The sequence below is a fragment of the Anas platyrhynchos genome, chromosome 2 (genome assembly GCF_047663525.1).
Source record: "Anas platyrhynchos isolate ZD024472 breed Pekin duck chromosome 2, IASCAAS_PekinDuck_T2T, whole genome shotgun sequence".
Taxonomy (NCBI): domain Eukaryota; kingdom Metazoa; phylum Chordata; class Aves; order Anseriformes; family Anatidae; genus Anas; species Anas platyrhynchos.
In genome coordinates, this window is record NC_092588.1 from 63,231,636 (window position 1) to 63,249,591 (window position 17,956).

Consider the following 17,956-nt stretch of genomic DNA (forward strand, 5'->3'; position numbering starts at 1 on the left):
TAAGGTGGAATTGTAACTGCTGATCAAATTCAACTCAAAAACATCTTTAAATTGATATAAAATATCCCCAGTTCAACCACTTTTTTAAGGCTGAGGAAGACTGCTATACAAAGGAAAATAATTAAACGTTTTAAGTTCCTTACTGTTACCAAAAAGAAAACTGTTTTTGTTGTTGTTCTTGTTAACTGTTTCCCTTGTCTTTCTGTCATTTTGTTACATATCTACTTCCAAAATTTTAAAATGAAGATGAGGGCTGAGGCAGATTTTATTTGTCTCAAACACATCTGAGATCTTTATTAATTTTATTTTGCCAGAAACCTTTACAAACAAATTATGCATCCTTTAAACAATTAGCTGGGAAATCATCAGGAGAAAAATGAGGGTAGATCACAGATAAGGAAAGTCCATGGCACCTTACTGACCAGAACTCTATGGCACAATGCATATAAAAGAACATTTCATTAAGCTACTATAAGCTGGCCCAAGGAACTGGCTTTTTTTTTTTTTTTTTTTTTTTTTCCTTTAGGATGTCAACTTCTGAATTAACAAGGGTATTAGTTTAGTATAACATTTCTTCTAAATTGGTGACTAAAGGTCACCAATAGGTGCCAAATAGTAAACCTCATCATCCATCTACCTCCATGAATTCCATAAAGGAGGACATTTGAAAGTGCACTTGGGAAGTTCACAGCAAAGTATCAGCAAGGAAGCTGGCCTTCTATCTACTGTGTAGATGTACAAGATGCCGCTGACAATTCAGAAGAGCAAGTGAGTTATTTTTCATCAGCCATGGAAGAACACTTGTTCTAGGAACAAATAAACGAGGGTACAAGTTAATGAGTTGTTCCATTTCTACCCAGTGTAATAAATCATCAACAAATGAAACAACATATATCAGCTGAAAAACATCTACTTTACCTCCCCATGGAAGAATGCAAAACACAGGAAATCAGACAACCCAAATTTGACCAGCAAAAGCTCACAAAAATGAAGGATCTTCAGATGGTGAGAGGTATTATACAGGAGATGTGATGGTACAACTCTATTTTTCTGAACATGCCCTGGAAAGCTCAGGGAGATCTGTAGAAGGGAAGTCCTTGCACAACAGGAAAAAATAGTGAGGGTGTATTTGCACAACACACATTTAAATTATGCATCACAAGTCACCCAGTGCTTGGTAGGCCTAAAAACTTCTCAGAAAGACAGCAAATACACACATGTCCACTGGGAGTCTTCAGACAGAAGTGTTCAGATTCTTGACCAAGAAGTCTCTAACCTAGAGGCTGCCAGAACTACGGAGGAAGGAAGTACCAAGGGAGGAGTCACTCCAGAAATGGTCTGTTCCTCTACTCTTCCGCAGGCACCTGCTGTTGGCTCCTCTCAGAGAGAAGATGCTGGGCTGGATGGAACTTTTCTACACAGAAAGCAATTCCTTTCTCCCTACACACTTGCCATGAGCATCCCCTCCCACCTTCAGCCCCGTTTCCACATGGTATTCCAGTTCCTGTCCTCCTTAAGAGAGACTGCAAGCATCAAGAGACATTACTGCTGATGCAATCATCAATGACTGTTACTGAAAATCCATGCAGAAATGTGTGCTGTGCACAGGGAAGCAGAGCTAAAATATCCATCTCTCCTTCCCTCTCTCCCTTCCTCCACCTGTAACAGAAAGTCAAGGAATCTAAGTACCACTATCTCCTGTCAGAAGGCTATTTACATTCCTTAGGGAAGAGGTTAGCTAGGGCAAGCCATGTCAGAGTGGTACCCCTTGCATGAGTGCACCCATACCAAACATGCAAATACTAACATGTCCATGTAAGTGCCTAATTTTAGCCAGGGATTTTTAGATGTGCAAGAATGGGGGAAAAGGGCACATTTCATGTCACGTACACGTGCTGGTCAAAATCACAATGCTTTGCTCCATCTGGCTAACCTTCCTCACAAGAGGGACAGAGAATAGGTCAGGTAGTGGAAGCACCTCAATATTTTTAAGACAAACTAAGCCTTGCATCTCGTGGAGTCCCAGTCAGTTTCCAACCTTAATTCTTTTGATGTAAGGAGCAGTGGGCACCAGCTGCAAGTCAAGTTTGTGGTGACAGGGTAGGTCCAATATGAAGCCAGAAACACCAGTCAGGATCAGCCCTGATATAAAGAGTCGTACACAATCTCACAATCATTGGGCAATTCCATAGTGAAAAGGCAGGTCCAACATCAAACTAGGAATTTGGTCCACAGGTCAGGATCCAGCCAGCTCAACAGGGCACATAGCCAGGCATTACTGTATCATAGCTGGAGACAGAGATAGGCACACCTACAGCGTAGCTTGGGCAGGGTGTAAGATGTAGTGGAGCCCCTAAGCAGAGGCTGTGGGTTGGAGAACCCATGTGAGGCTTGCCAGAACAATTCCGTCCCATTAATACATTCAGGACCTTGACACAGTTTTTCTAGGAGCTGTGCTTCAGGAGAGGTGACAAAGTGCCAAGAGACTTTGGCCTGAGCCAAGTAGCACCCAGCAAAGTAATGAGACCCAGCTGCTCCAGCAGGGTTAATGCTGCAACAGTGTCAGACAGGCTCAGCCATTTCCTGTCCCATAGTTTTGCCCCAGAACATTTGAAAAACAAACAAAATAATGGTTAGGACCAATCTTCAGTGACCATGCTCAAGAGAAGAGGCAGCTAGCCAACATGACATTTGCTTTCCTCACACACAGAAAAGCCAGCAGCAAACGAAGTCTTAAGGGGGACAAGGATGAACATTAAAGTACTCAGGTTGCACTGGACTGAAAGATGATCACTGTAAAATTTAGTGTGAAGTATTATCTTAATAGAGTGTTTTCATAATGTATGGTTTCAATGCAAGAGCACAGAGCGTTGCTTTTGAATTTCTCAGCTTTTGTTGTTTTCGAAGTCAACCTTAGGACTCTGATCATGACGTTTTTTTAATTGAATTTCTCTACTAGACAACAAGTAGCTGGGCAAGCACTGGAACTAATGCAGCCTAATTTTAAATGGTTTTGGAACTAGGGATAAGTGGCTTAACCGCACTTCTTAACCTTGCTATTAATGACCAGAGAAAGGGAGCCTACTCAGGAAGGAAAACTTTGCTGAGGAGTAGATAGATGCCCTGTTGTCTAGAGCCATCGACTCTGAATGAAGCATTTCCTTTGGCTGGACATTTACAACTACTCTTTTCCAACTGGTATCTCTGATAGATAACAGGCAGCTATTTTCCCTTCATGAAGATAAAGAGAATCACTCTTTTATACTCTGGGCCCAATTTCATGAAGCATCTAGGAGCATAGGACACTCAAGGTCTCTGGCTCTCTATCAGATCTTACCAAAACTAGCCAGGTCATACAAAAGACATATGTACATGCATAGAAAGTGAGAGAAAAAGAATGCAGGATTGCATGAGTCTCATATCTTAGAAAAGCAAGCAGAAAAGAAAAAATGTGAATCACAAGATAGTCTCTCTAAGTCATGTTCACAGGAAGATTGAAAAAGCTCTGTAAAAACAGAAAAGTGGAGTGTGTTTTTTTTTCTTTTCTTTTTTGAGGGGATATGTAAAAACAACAATAAATAAGATACTCATATCTTATATTTCCTTGCAATACATAGATCAAAGTGTCTGCAGACATTGAATAACTTACACCTTAGTCTCCAAGGCAGAAGAGTAATGACATTTACAAAATGGAATATTACAAAGGTTTTGAGTCTTGTGCAAGATCAGGGAGTGTGTCCACTGCAGATTTGAGAACAAAACCTGAGCTTTAATGTCTCAAACTATTGCAGAGGAAAAATTATATCTTTATTCTATTGCTCTTTCAATAATAGAGCAAGAAAAGAGATAATAACATGGGTATTGCTTCATTATATCTGATGAAATAGAACAGCAGCCAGCTATTTATTTAAAATCTTTGTGGATTAGGGAAGATAGGAATAATTCCTTGGCTTTTTTTTTTTCCTTAGTATTTAACTATAAAAGAATGATATGAAAGAACATCTTTTGGTATTTCTTCATGCTTCACCTCTAAACTATAATAATCCTCTCCCTCCCAATTGTTGTGCATCATATTATAGAAGATACTACTCGAAATGTTCACAGAAATCAACCTAGTTCCTCCTTTTAACTCACATCCAGCAATACCTAAGAGATACTTGCCTAAAACAATGGCCAGTGCCTCTTTTAATGATGGAAATCTAACAGCTTTCCAAGGAAATATAATTCAGTATTAGAATACTCTTTAATGTTTTTGTTTTTTTTTTCCCTTAATTAGGCCCTGAATCTCCTTCACTGTGGTATAGATCTATTGTTTGCATTGTTTATTTTTAGATCTGTTATCCTATCCATTTCCAATGCTCCAAACAGAGTACTCCTTCTTGCATTGGCATACCCGGGGAATATTTCTCCCATCCTTCTTTGGAGTTCTCCTCTTCAAACAAACCTAATTCTAAGATTTATTTATTTATTTATCCTTCCTCATCACAGTCTTCAGTTACTCTTTTTGATCTTTGCAGAGTACCCCTATTTGGTCCACATCTTTTCTGAAATTTGGTTCACAAAATGCTATGGAACACTCCCGCTGAGATTGATCTATATCAACACTTTGATATTTCCAGATGATTTCTTTGGTTTGGTTTGATCTTGTGCAAGCTCTGTCAGTGTGTAAAGACATGCATATTTGGAGAAAGAAAAAAAAAAAAAAAAAAAAAAAAGGAAGGAAAAAAAAAGAAAAAAAAATCAGCAAATTAAATTAAATTAAAAAAAGGAGTTAAAACCTAGTGTGTGAGCTTGTGGGGCAGAATTGCAGTGATAGAAGAATGGGTTATTACTAGTAATAACTAGAAGTTAATAAAACAAAGAATTAATCTCCTGATTAAAAAATTTCCTCCTGATTGGTGCCCTCTATTACTACCAGCATTAATGATGCACATAAACTCCTTTAGGATCCAAAGACTTTCCACACATCCTCTCACAGTGTCCTCCTATCCATCTCCTGGTAGAAGCCAATCTCCCATTCCCAGTGCGACAATACCTGCAAATTTCCTTCAAGTGCAAGTTCTTCAAGTGAATTCCTGAAGTTTGTTCTTCCAGCTTTGCAAATGAGTCCAGTGTGACCTTTTAAGGAACAGAACAGTGAAAGCTCCATATACTCATTTTAGCTGGGTCATGCTTTTGATATTGTATAGTAAAGAACTACCTTTGCAAATAACAGAATAAACACTGAATACCCTAATACTTTTTTTCCAAGTTTAATTTATGTAAGACTGAAAAATTGTAGGAAATTATTATGTCCCCTGAAACAGTTATGAAATACCTGCTTTTCCAGGAATCCAGCAACTCCAGCAGGAATTTTTCAAGACACCTATGTTTTAAATCAATGAAAAATATTTGGAAAATACTCAGGCTCAGCAAAATCTTAACTTTTAAAACTTTTTAACTTTTAAAACTCTTTTTCATTGAGAAATTCCAGACTATCAAGTGGAACATTTGACCTCAAAAGAGGTCATACATGTCCATATACAGTTCCTTTTCAGAGACAGTCTTTAGCCAGCAGCCTGGTGTTCTCTTTGTCTCACTTCAAAGCTGTGGGGACACCATGGAGGGAGAAGGATGAAGCCAGATATTTGTAATTCAATTCTAATAACAGCGTAGTGGTAATAATTTTCTGATTTTTTTCAAAAGGCCTGTGATTTTTTTTACATCACATTGCCTAAAACATGACTTCAGTGAAAGCCTAGACATTTATGACTACATTGAGTTCTCTTCCTGTAAATCCCCTTCTATTCATACTACAAGATCCATGCATCTTTCATGGTGGTTTTCAGCCAAGATAAAAAGAACTATTGATCTTCCAGTGTCTTGTGTATTGTGTCTTTCTGTCTTCCACTCACTTCTTCTGCTATCTCTTTCCATAGCTTCAGATTCTTTACCTGACTGAGGATTAGGCCCTTTGACCATACCTACATTACATATAAAACAGCCTTTGGTGAGCTATAGCCCTAATTAGAAAGAAAATTAACAGGTATTAGATTAGCAGAATCCCCACCAGTAAAGGATGTAGGGGATATCATTAAAGAGACAGACTTTTTGTGTGTGTTTTATGTTCCTCTGAAGTTGATCCCCTTTTTAATTACTTCTGCCATTATGAGAAACTAACTGGATTCTTTCACTGAAAAGACTGGGACGGGGCTGCAGAGAGGTTCATAAATCATTGTGGATGACAAAGGGAGGAGGGGGGAGTTCTCCACTAACCACTTGTTCTTCTCTTCCATGTGTGCTGCTGAAGCTGTTTGCACCCCTGCACACCTAAAGAAACAATTACCTGCTTTGCATGTCTCAGAATACCAACGTGCAATATTTTTCCAATCAACAGAGTGCTATGGCTCTTTCCCTTTTGGTAACATAAGCCATAGAGCAAGGCAGAGGAAAGAAATTCTTTTGAACCCAAGCAACATCTCATTCCCTTTACATTTTTTTTTTTATTTTTTTTTTCTTTCCTGATTATATGGCATTCGTATAATTAATTTACATAATACTTCTGCAAAAGGTGTTATATGTTCTTTGTAACTCATATTTTGACTGAAAAAATTATAATCCTATCCATTTATTCCCATACGTCTACCAGAAAGCATCAGTAGACTGCAGACCTTAGCTGATCCAAGATGGTGTGTCAGTAGCTCAACACTTAGCAGAAACTGCTAGAAATGAACAGTTATTGTCAAAAAGTGACTGAAATGCTCTTCTAGAAATTTTTTTATTCAGTGCTCAGAAATCTGGAATAAATATGGGTTAGACTGTCACAGAGTAAAGAAATTGATGCCAGTTAGTCAAATTCTTAAACACATCTTAGCAACATAATCTGATAATAGAGGACAAATATTTACAAATTCAACTCTCCCTTTCTCATGTTATTGCCAAGAAAATGCAAACCAAACAAAAAAAATCCAGTGGGTAGCCCTATGGATTCATCATTATGTGTAACACATCTCACACCTCCAAAGAAGCACTGCTTTGTTGAGGTCCAACCTTCATACCAAAAGTGATTTAAAGGTAGGTCTAGATGTTCTCAGAGGACTTTTCCAACCTAAATGATTCTGTGATTCTATGATTTGTGTTCAGAGCTCAAAGGAGGCGGTGCAGTGTATTGCTCATTTCTATTCATTTCTGTGTTTCACTATTCTATGGTAAAATCCTGAATCTAATGAAGTCATTACAAACCTCTATTTTTAAATGAATACTACTTTTTTATTCAATGTAAATTGTTTCTATGTATTTTGGCATCTTTTAGACTCCCATAAACCAATTGAATTGGGTTTCTGTCTCAGTCAAATCTATGGAATCAAAGAATAGAATCATAGAACGGTTGGAAGGAACCTTAAAGACCACCCAGTTCCAACCCCCCTGCCATGGGCAGGGACACCTCCCAGTAGACAAGGTTGCTCAAAGCCCCATCCAACCTGACCTTGAACATTTACAGGAATGGGACATCCACAGCTTTTCTAGGCAACCTCTTCTAGTGCCTCACCATCCTCATCATGAATAATTTCTTCCTTAGTTCTAAATTGCTCCAGCTGGTCCATACCACTCTTACGCTGGGGGCTCCTGTGCTGAATGCAGTAGACTACATGGGATTTCATGAGAGCAGAACAGAAGGGTAGAATCACCTCCCTTGACCTTCTGGTCATGCTTCTTTTGATGTGGTCCAGGCTACAGCTGGGTTTCTGGGCTGCAAGCACACTTTTCCAGTTCACGTTGAGTTTGTCATCAACCATCACCCCAAAATCCTTCTCCTCAGGGCTGCTCTCAAAACCATTCTCCACCCAGTCTGCATTTGTGCTTGGGATTGCCCCAGTCCAGGTGCAGGACCATGCACTTGGATCAAGCACTTCCTGAACTTCATGAAATTCACAGAGGAGCCAATTCAAGTTCAAGTCTAAGTCCAAAAATTCAGTTCAAATTCAAAAAGTTGGACTCGGTCTTCTAGGACATAATTGTCTGGAAATTCTTATACGTATATGTCCTTATAACTAAGGAAAACTTATTTATGCTAGAATAGTGTTCTCAAACTTCCATCTAAGGATAAAATTACTCTCCAAGGAACTGAGTATCATCACAAATCTCATTTCCTTCTAAAAGGCTCTTTGAGTTTACTTTCAGTAATATGAACAGCAACACATATTTAAACAAAAACAAACAAACAGAACCATTTTAACATAATGGGCATTAAAAACAAAAGCAATGTCAGTAAAGCCTTAGTAAGTCAATGCTAATACTAGATAGTGCTACAGCAAAATTCAATTCAAAACTGAAAGAAAATATAACTGCTCTTTGGAAAGTCATTTTATCTTGAATAGCCTACATCTAGCAGTGACTTTACAGTTGACATAGAATTTGAAGCAGCAAAACTCTACTGCATGTGATGAGATGTGGGACAAAATAATGATGCAAAAATAGAAGGATAAATATAACTAAATATGCCACTCGGAACACAGAAAGCTGAGGCAGGTGTTGTTATAGTTGTCAGCTTTCAGGTTCTTTCTCTCTTGAAACTTTCCAAATCACATCTTGATTCTTCCTTAAAAAGCATGGAAGAGCAAAGTAAGGAGCAGCTATCAGACATTTGGTTTTAAATCCATAATTCCAAAAGTGGTTTGAAAAGCAATCTAAAAATGCTGCAGATAAGTTTAGGGGGGAAAAAAAAAGAAAAAAAAAAGTTTTGATTTTCTTTTCTTGCTCCTGTATAATTATGAAAGATGAGTTTCTGGAGAATTAAAACCTTAGATAAAACTTGTAAGAATAAAATTAAGTATTTCATAGAAATGTATCTAAAACAATTTCACTGGTAAACAAAATAGTCTAGAGGAAATTTTAGCATGAGAGCACTGAGTTTGGACTTATTAATGAAGTCTCAGAGGCAAAAGTATCCAACACTGTGCTGTTTTTGTAAAGACTGAAATGAGAAAATCCACACCATTGTGAGCATGTTACTAAAATAACCACCACTGGCAATGGAGAGTCAACTGACTTCAGTAAATGAGGGAAATATTGGCAAACATAAACCTTGACCTCTAGCAGTGATATTCTCATTTCAAGACTTAGAGGTCTACACACATAACCACCTATTTCTGTCAGAGTCTACTCTGCTGCAATCCATCCCTGGGCAGACGGCCAGGGCAAAATCTCTCCAGCACAGAAGCCCCACTTAAGCCATGGGTTTAACAGGAACATAAATGAAGGGAGTGGTTGGAAATAACCTGCCCTTACAAGGCAAACATATTTCAGGATTCCCAGGCTACGGATAAAAGGCATCTGTAAACATCAGAGTCCCTAAGTCCTGCCTTTCCACATCATCATCTTCTTTTTGGAAAAGGAAACCTTGAGCAACTTCTGTGACAGGAACAGTTGCAAAGTAGGAAAGAGGGCTTTTAGTGGTTTTGATTTTCTTTAAACTCTCCCTCTATGTCTATACTAACAGTAGCTGAGCGATGGAGCACACTTTTTTTCCAGTTCTGCACAATGTGAGAACAGGGAGATGTGCACTTGTAGAACCTCTTTTGCAGATGGTGAGGTTTTCCTTGATGCCTTCGTCTTTTCCGCTAGCTCATAATCTGCCCCCTAGCTTCCCTGGAGCCAAGGAGATGAGGATGATCTTTATATAGCTCTCCTCAGGGACTGGGTGAATCACAGAGTAACATCTAATCCCTCCTGCACTCCACAACTATATACCATCCCAGCTGAATATCAAGCCACAGAAAATAAGTTGCAGTTTTAAATATAAAAATCAGGCAGAAGGAACAAGCATGGTTAGAGTAGTTATCAATTTCCACCATTAAACTCAAACTGAAAAATTAAACAAAGCAAAGGTAAGAAAACAAAACAGAGATGAGCAAAGATGCAAAACCTGCCTAGGAAGGTCGAGATATCACATTCTTTATTTTGGTACCAGATTTTTCTTCAGTTTTAAATATATGTATATTCTAAAGGTGAAATGAAATTCTAAAGATGAATCTACTGCATGATTTTTATTTTATTTTTTACTGGAGAGGGCAAGCAGCCATGGTTTCTTAAATCCTTGGCCACCATGTTTGGTATCTGAGCTATATCTCATGTACTGTTTGTCTTTTCACACCACTTAGAACAAATCCCAGCTGGCTGGAGTCCTAGCCCTGTGGACTGTGAGTCATGGATATTAAATGACCATCATGTGAGCTCCTGCATGCTGCCGTGCTTAGTGTATGACACTGTAAAGTTGTACAGTATCTTATCACAGAAGATCATCAACATGAATATACAGTTCGAGCAGGAACACTTTCATAACAACACGAAATTAAATTTTTGTTTTAGCACGCAGTAAGCAAAGGGTAAGAATGTGTGAATTTGAAGCGAAGGTACAATGTTTCCTTGTTTTTCAGGGGACCAGTAAGCTGCTGGTTCTGGCAGAGTAGAACTGGAAAGAGAATGGAAAGATAATGTCTGCAATGGAGGATCTTGTTAGAAACTTTACGTCTCCTCAGGTAAATCCCGCGGCAGTCTTTTTAGGGGGTAATTATAACCCAGTCCAGTCTTAGTGAAGTATCCTACCAGCAAAAGGAACTGAACAAAAACATTTAAGGGTACGGCTATTGGGAACTGGGACAAATTCCAGGATTGGCTGAAATACTACCTCAAAAATAAGATTTAAAAAAAAAAAAAAAAAAAAAAGAGAGAGAGAGAGAGAGATATTTTTTTTTTTCACTAATATGATGTAGACAATCCTTGAAATGGGTGGTTTCAGTCTAGAAGTAGCCCAAATTAGAAGATTTACTGAGTAATGCATTTCATGCTAATCAATGCTATGCAAGAAATCTGGACTATAAATCAGACTGGAAATATATGTGGGCAAGGAGGAAATGCTATCTTCAAAAAATAGCATTATAGCATTTCATACCTGGATTAGGTAGTTTTATTCCATCCTGGTTATGAGTTGGGTAAATTCCTGCCACCAGCAGTAATGTGAAAATCCACTTCAGAGAACATAGAAGAAAAACCTGTAAGAGTTAGCTACAAGAGAACATTTCCATCTTCAATAGCACAAGTAAGTTACTCAGGAAGGAAATTCCTGTTATCCAGTAAGAACTGTTACCCGGTTATCTTCTGCAGGTTACTATGAAATTATGTACTGCTGTCAAAGATGCATGTGAGTCTATAATGCTTCAATTTTCAGTCCCAGCTCCGTTAAAATGACTTCTCTTGCTGCCAGTTCCAGCTTAGATCTGTTTTTCAGGTTTGCAGTTGTTTTTCCTCCTTGCAACAGCTACCCGCTTCTTCCCACTATCCCAGCAGTTTCCCCTACCTATGCTTATATTTCTACCACATCATAGCAGTGCAGCTAGCTTAGGTCAGCCGAGCCAGGCATTCATAGCTTGCACTTTCTAAGAATTTTCAAGCACCAGGCATTTAAAATGGATTATGTTTCTTGAGTGAAGCATTGAAACCTTTTCATTTGAAGCCTGTTCATGGGCCAAAAGAGACAGTTAAAACTCACTACTGATTTTCAGTATAGCAGTTAAGGTTTTTGCAGAGATAAATATGACTGGAATCAGATGGGGAAAATGTATTTAAATTGATCCATACATCATCAAAATGACCATTATAAAGAGATCAACCAGTCATATCAGAGAAGATTAAAGCTGTTAATGCACTGTATGCAAGTTGCCGTGACTGTCAGGAAAAAAAGAAAAAAAAAAAAAGAAAAAAGAAAAAAAAATTAAATACGATGTTGGGTAGTATTAATAGAAACAACATACAAAAATACAAGCTTCACTAGAGATAACTCCAGTCCTCCACTTTATATTTTAAATATGGAGTTAAATAGTTTTAAATATTTGAAAAATACTGTAGAACATCTTCAACTGCTGAAAAGCTTTCAGGGAAAGAAAAGACCAAGAGGAAGCAGGATTATTCACAGAAGTACAAAAGGATACTAGATGAGAGATAAATCAGTCTCATTAACCCATTAGGAAGACCAGGAACTAATAAAATAAAGTATTAACATAAAAATTAAGATTGAAAATTAGGGAAATTTTCATAACTGTATGAATGCAGAATGAAGCCAATGCAGAAATGAGATGCCAGGAAAAGTTATGAAATTAATGTCACTGAGGATATTCAAGACACCAGCCTGTGGGGAGTCACTTCAGCATAATAAAGGCAGAGCTTTCTGGAAGCAAAGACATGAACTGGGGAATCCACTACCTTGTAACTCAGCAGATCCAGAATAGCTTCTTTAGCCAAACTAGACTTTGTCACACATTGTCCCCATATACTACAACCCAGTTTTCTTGAAATGCATGGCACAGACCAACAAGTATGCGGAAAACAACCTCATAACATGGAAACAATGTGACCGTGACAGCAAAGCTAGTCAGAAACGCTGGGGTATCTGAGTAGAAGTCATTCATATTTTTCCAGCTCCAATATTTCTTTTTAATTTCTCTTGCTTAAGTGAAAGCATTTAAAAACTGTTTCTTGAAAACATACTGCAATAAAATCTCCAAGGGTTTTTTATGAATAGATGTGCCTTGTTTCTAGGAAGGATTAATGCTTTTGTGTAAGGGTTGGAAAGCAGTTATACAAGCAAAGGAAAACAGAAGTCACCATTGATCTCTCAGAGAGATTGCAGGCCTGTCAGACTGATTTTGGTGTTTGGAAATAGAAATATTTTCTTCTTTTCTTTCCACAACTGTGATAACAGTCTGTAAGCCAATGTACAACTGAAGTGTCTCCAGAAATTACAGCATTTGCAAGAAATGCACTTTAAAATGGTTATAATAGCAAAATATACTGAAAAGCTTGAAATCTGCATGCCCACAGGGCAATATAGCACTACATTTGTGATTTGATGTCACAGGCATGTAGAGTTATTTAGTTTTATAAATACTCTTCAAGGAAATATTTAACTTTTCTCTCTGAGAAAAACATTAAACCCTACCTCAGAAAACTGTATAAGAGGAAAGAAATTGGGGTTGAGATGGCCATGTTTTGGTTTCCAGTCACCGAAATCAATTCCACTCCACATACTTATTCCAGTCTTGGGATCATAGCTCCGCTGCAATCAGACATATTTTATGCTTTATAATATTTGTAACATTTCAGAGAGTTTTTGCTGTTTTCCATGATGCTGGAGATACACGATTACTTTGGTTTTCTAAGGAAATGAGGTTTATATGATCACACAGTCTGTCCATTCATACATCTCTCTTTCCTCCTCTCTTTTGGAACAGCTGAGTAATTTTATTCACACTTGGCATATGGATGAAGATGTCAAAGATAAAACATTTCGACAGGTTCTCTGTTTGGGTAAAGGAAAGAGAACCGAGCTGGTGCTGTCAGAGGGATCCAGACACGGTGCGTGATTAGGGCCAGCAGCCAGGTGGCCACCAGCACCAGCATGTGTGCATTGGCAGGGCAACCATTGCCCACGTAGTCCTGCCCCTGCCATGCTATGTGCTGCCACTTGCCCAGCCATTCAGGCAAAGGTCCTGAAACAAAGCTGGGATATCAGAAATGTACTACAGAAAACCAGCTTCTTTCTTCAGAAAAGAGTGGGGATTCCAGCCTCCAAAAGCACACAGCAGGACAAGATAAACCAGACCTCAGCACTGCCAAAATCATGTAAGTAATGAATCCCCAGCATTGCCAAAACAGAGACAGATATCCATAATTACTTAATATCCAGCAACACTGAGGTTCTGCAATAAATGCTCAATCACCCAGGACATGTGCCGGGGTATGGCGTTTGATCTCTCTTTCTGTGCCAGAATTCATCCCACAGCACTCAGTAAGGCACTATTCAGCTTGGACTGCAAGCTAAGGGTATTAGTACCCACAGAAGCATCCTGCCCAGTGCTGGGAACTTCGGCACAGTTGGAAACCTACGTAGCATACTGGGTCGCTCTGCTGACATGCAGTCCAAACAGCGGCTTTGCTGCCATACTGCCCTACTTTGTTTAAAGGTAGTTCAGTTAGGATCTCAATTGGTTTCACATGCTTCAGTGTCATCATACAAATCAATGCATACAAAGAAATTACTCGTAACAGCCATCTTTCTGGAGGAGAAAGAAAGGTGTTTAAGGAATTAGGATTTAGAAAGCTTGAAATTAGTTGAGCAAGCACAAACTGGAGAGAGGACTTACAGAATAGGGTATCAAGTGGATAAAGCTCAAAAGTGCTATCCAGCCAACAGTCTAATTATGATAACATGTATTTATCTTCACATTATCCCTGTTAGGCTGCAGATCCCTATAATTTTTATGTTTTACACAGACAACATTGAAACGCTGCCTGCAGTGTTGATGTCCACACATAAACCCCTCATATAGGCAACCTTCAAATTCAAAGGAGAGAGGGCACTTTGAGGGCAAGAGCTACCTGAGCAACTGCAGAAGTCTGCTTTAAGATGAGACAAATTCCTTTCTGGGAACCTGGCAGCATGTAAACACCATGCAGTTGGTCCGGAGCTGGCACTGACATCAGGAGTGTAGGCACAGCCTCAGTCACGGGGCTGAGAGGAAAGGGAGAGCTGAGACTGACAGCTGTGTTACAGGGAGCTGAATTGAGAAAGGCTAGGAGAGAGGGTCAAATTGCTGCAGAAGTCAAGTGCCATGGTGTCTGGTTTCAAGCAAGAGTCAGCAATGATCCAGCTGCACTTAATTCCCATATATTTTTGTATCCAGTATGTTTCTTAACATACTTACATGTGGACCTGAAGTCCACATAGCAACACTTCTCATGGATATATGCCTATGAATCACCTCAAGTCAGAGGATGGGAGTGACTTTTCTGTCTCCTTAGGCAGAATTGTGCAAGAGATCACCCTTAGCTTAAAAAAGTGTGATTTACAGATCACAAAGAGGTGAAATAATACTTCATTTAGCTAAGAAGGTCAACAACAAATTCTGAAATGGCTTTTGGTATGAAAGAAAAGAATTCCATCCAAACACCAGGCAGCCCTTCTGTGCTGTGCGGGTGAGGGAGCACTGCCACAGGCTGCCCAGAGAGGCTGTGGGGTCTCCTCCTTGGAGGCCTTCCAAAGCCTCCTGGAGGTGACCCTGGTCAGCCGGCTCTGGGTGTCCCTGATGGAGAAGGGCTGGGACCAGGCAGCCTCCAGAGGGCCCTTCCAGCTTCACCAGTGCTGTGATTCTGTGAATTTGTCATGAATGTCTTCAAGATAGAAACAGTCTCTGGAAGCTAACATATTCCACTAAAGTAGAGGCATTGTGGAGGACTGAATGGGATAACCCTTTCATTGGGGACAGCTAGTTAAATGGGCAAGGGAAAGAGAGAGACAGCAATCTTTCTGATGTAATTTTTGTTGGTTAAGCATCGATTTTCTTCCTTAAGTCTTTCACAAAAGATTATAACTATGATGTACTTGGTACTTACAACTGTATGTCTCAACCCCAACCTAACTTGAGATGAGTGTAATATGATTTTATACAGATATCACCAGCACATTTCTGACCAAAAAAAGTGGCAAATCCCAAAGCAGGACCCCAAGGCACCTCTGTGTGCACACTCACTGACCAACATACCTGCCAGAGCATCCAAAGAGATGGTGGTTGTGTCAGAAGCTAGTTCAGGAAATAACACAGGAGACAGGAGAGGCAAAAGTATCTCCTAGCAAATGGTGATAAGCAGGAAGGCAATCAGACATGCAGTAAGATGCTAGGTAGGTCCTGAAGAACAACCGAGTCATTAGAGCATCCTTTCTCCCACTGTGCAGAGCTGTGGTAGAAAGATACCCTGATGAGCTGGTGGGCCAACCAAAGAATCTGGGCAGAGAAGGTTATTTATATAATTCCCTCCTTTTTGCTCCTCAGGATTCTGAACAAAAAATTATCCTGAGGGGTCCAACTTAAAACTATGGCCTCAGTTATCACGTGGGAGATGAAGAACAGAGAGGAAATTGAACAATCAAAATAAGCGCATTGGCTTCAGTGTGATGATCACAGCCCAGAAAGAAAAAAAAATAATAAATCCCTAGTGAAGGCTGTTGACGTACAAACAGGATCCAACCATCACAACCATCAATCTGTTCATGAGTCTTAAATGCAGAGGCAGAAGAAGAGGCCGAACTCAGAGAGATACTGTACCTGGCATAACACATACCCACATTACCATATCAGATAAATTAAAGGTACTCCAGCTTGAGATGCTCAGCTGAATTTCAATTCACATATCAAGGCCAGTGAAAGGAGTAAAGAGAAAGCTTCTGTGACAGCATTTGATTGCAGTAGTGCTGAAAACTTTAGTAGTGAGGAGGACGGAGGCCAATCACCATGAAAGTAGCACCGTACGATCTGCTTTATATGTGTTATGGAAAAGGTAATTCCACTCTGGTTTATGGCTCTTTCTAGAAATGTGTACTGGGTGTAAGTGTCATGGTGCTGTCAGCAGGGAGCTGCAGGGCTGTGAGGTGAGGCTGGTGTCTGCCAGCACTGCAGGGCACAGCTGGGCCCCACAGCCACAGGTGGGTGTCTTTGGGAAAACTTATGTAAGAAAGGGCAGAAAACACCACATGGGCAGTGAGAAGTGAGGGAAAAAATATGAAAGAACAGCCCTGCAAGCACCAAGGTCAGTGCAGCAGAAGGGCAGGAGGTGCTCCAGGCATGCAGAAGCAGTTCTCCTGTGGCATGTGGAGAGGCCTCTGGTGGAGCAGGCTGTTCTCCTACAGCCCATGGAGGACTCCTCACTGGAGCAGGTGAATGTGCTCTGAAGGGAACCGCAGCCCATGGAGAGCCCACACAGGAGTAGGGGAAAAGTGTGAGGAAGAAGGAGTGTTAGAGAGAAACTATTACAGGCAACCCTACCGCACTGCTCAGGGCAGGAGGAGGGAGAAAACTCAGGAATGAATGGGTGAAGTTGAGCCTGAGAAAAGGGGGTGGTGGTGGCAAGGTGTTGTTTTGACTTTTGTTTTTGTTTCTTACCGTCTAATCCAAATTTAATCAGCCAGTTTCCCCAGGTCAGGTCTGTTTTGCTTGTGATGGCAATTGGTAAGCTATCTCCCTGTTTCTATCTTATCCTAGGAGCTTTTGCATCTTATTTTCTCCCCCTATCCTTTCAAGAAAGGGCAGAAAGAGAGCGGCTAGATAGGCATCTAGCAGGCCACCACAAAATGGCATTAACATCAGTTCATATGACTGGAGGGACTGGCAATAAGTCATAAAGATGGGCAACTATTCTGTCAAGCAGCGGTAATGTGCAAAAACAGGAGACGAGTAATATTATTAATTAAGTTTGTCAAGGGAAAAATGTTTTCATCCTGTCTGAGGTGTTAGAACTGATGTAAGAACTATAAAGTACGGACCAGTGAAATTCAGATGTGTTTCATCCTGGACAGTCATTTCAGTTTCATATCAATATAATTCCAGTATTGGATTTTTGAACACATGAGGACTTTATTGGTAATGGCTTGTTAAAGCAGACTTACTTTTAGTGTTACAAACACTAAAGATTAAGAGGATCTGTAGCTACCTCATCTAATTCATTTCATGTGTATCAAAACTTGCATCTGAAAAAAATGGTCTTGAAATCTGGACTTCTAGAGTCCGAGTAGTATCGGGACAAGTCTAAATATGTCAATTATCACTTTAGATCTTAAAATTTTATAAATGTTAGGAAATGTATTTTGTGTGGCTAGTCTGTGTAAATCCTCTTGAAATGTGTATTTTATATACAGAAGAAGTGGTGTGCAGTAAGCGTTCTATCCTAATACTAGGGATAACATGTTTGTATATCAGTCACGGTCTATAACAACCTTTGAGGAGCAGGGAAGGAGAAAGAATTTGAAGTGTGAAACCTAGAGGCTTGTGGTCACTTACGGCTTCAAAAGTCCTTGTGCATCAGCAGAAAAATTTGTGCTGAGCAACTTCACCAGGTAGTAAGCTCCTTTGTAGGCCGTTTGTGGCCATCT

At 39.7% G+C, this 17,956-nt stretch overlaps 1 long non-coding RNA gene across 1 annotated transcript; it reads right to left on the reverse strand.

Annotated features, from left to right (window-relative positions):
* Positions 1-263: 263 nt before the first annotated feature.
* Positions 264-12,434, reverse strand: LOC106019583 (uncharacterized). The gene is made up of 3 exons (XR_001194505.5): positions 10,931-12,434; positions 5,036-5,118; positions 264-806 (listed from the first exon to the last, which is right to left on the reverse strand). It is a non-coding gene; the product is annotated as an uncharacterized lncRNA (long non-coding RNA).
* Between the last annotated feature and the right edge of the window lie 5,522 nt (positions 12,435-17,956).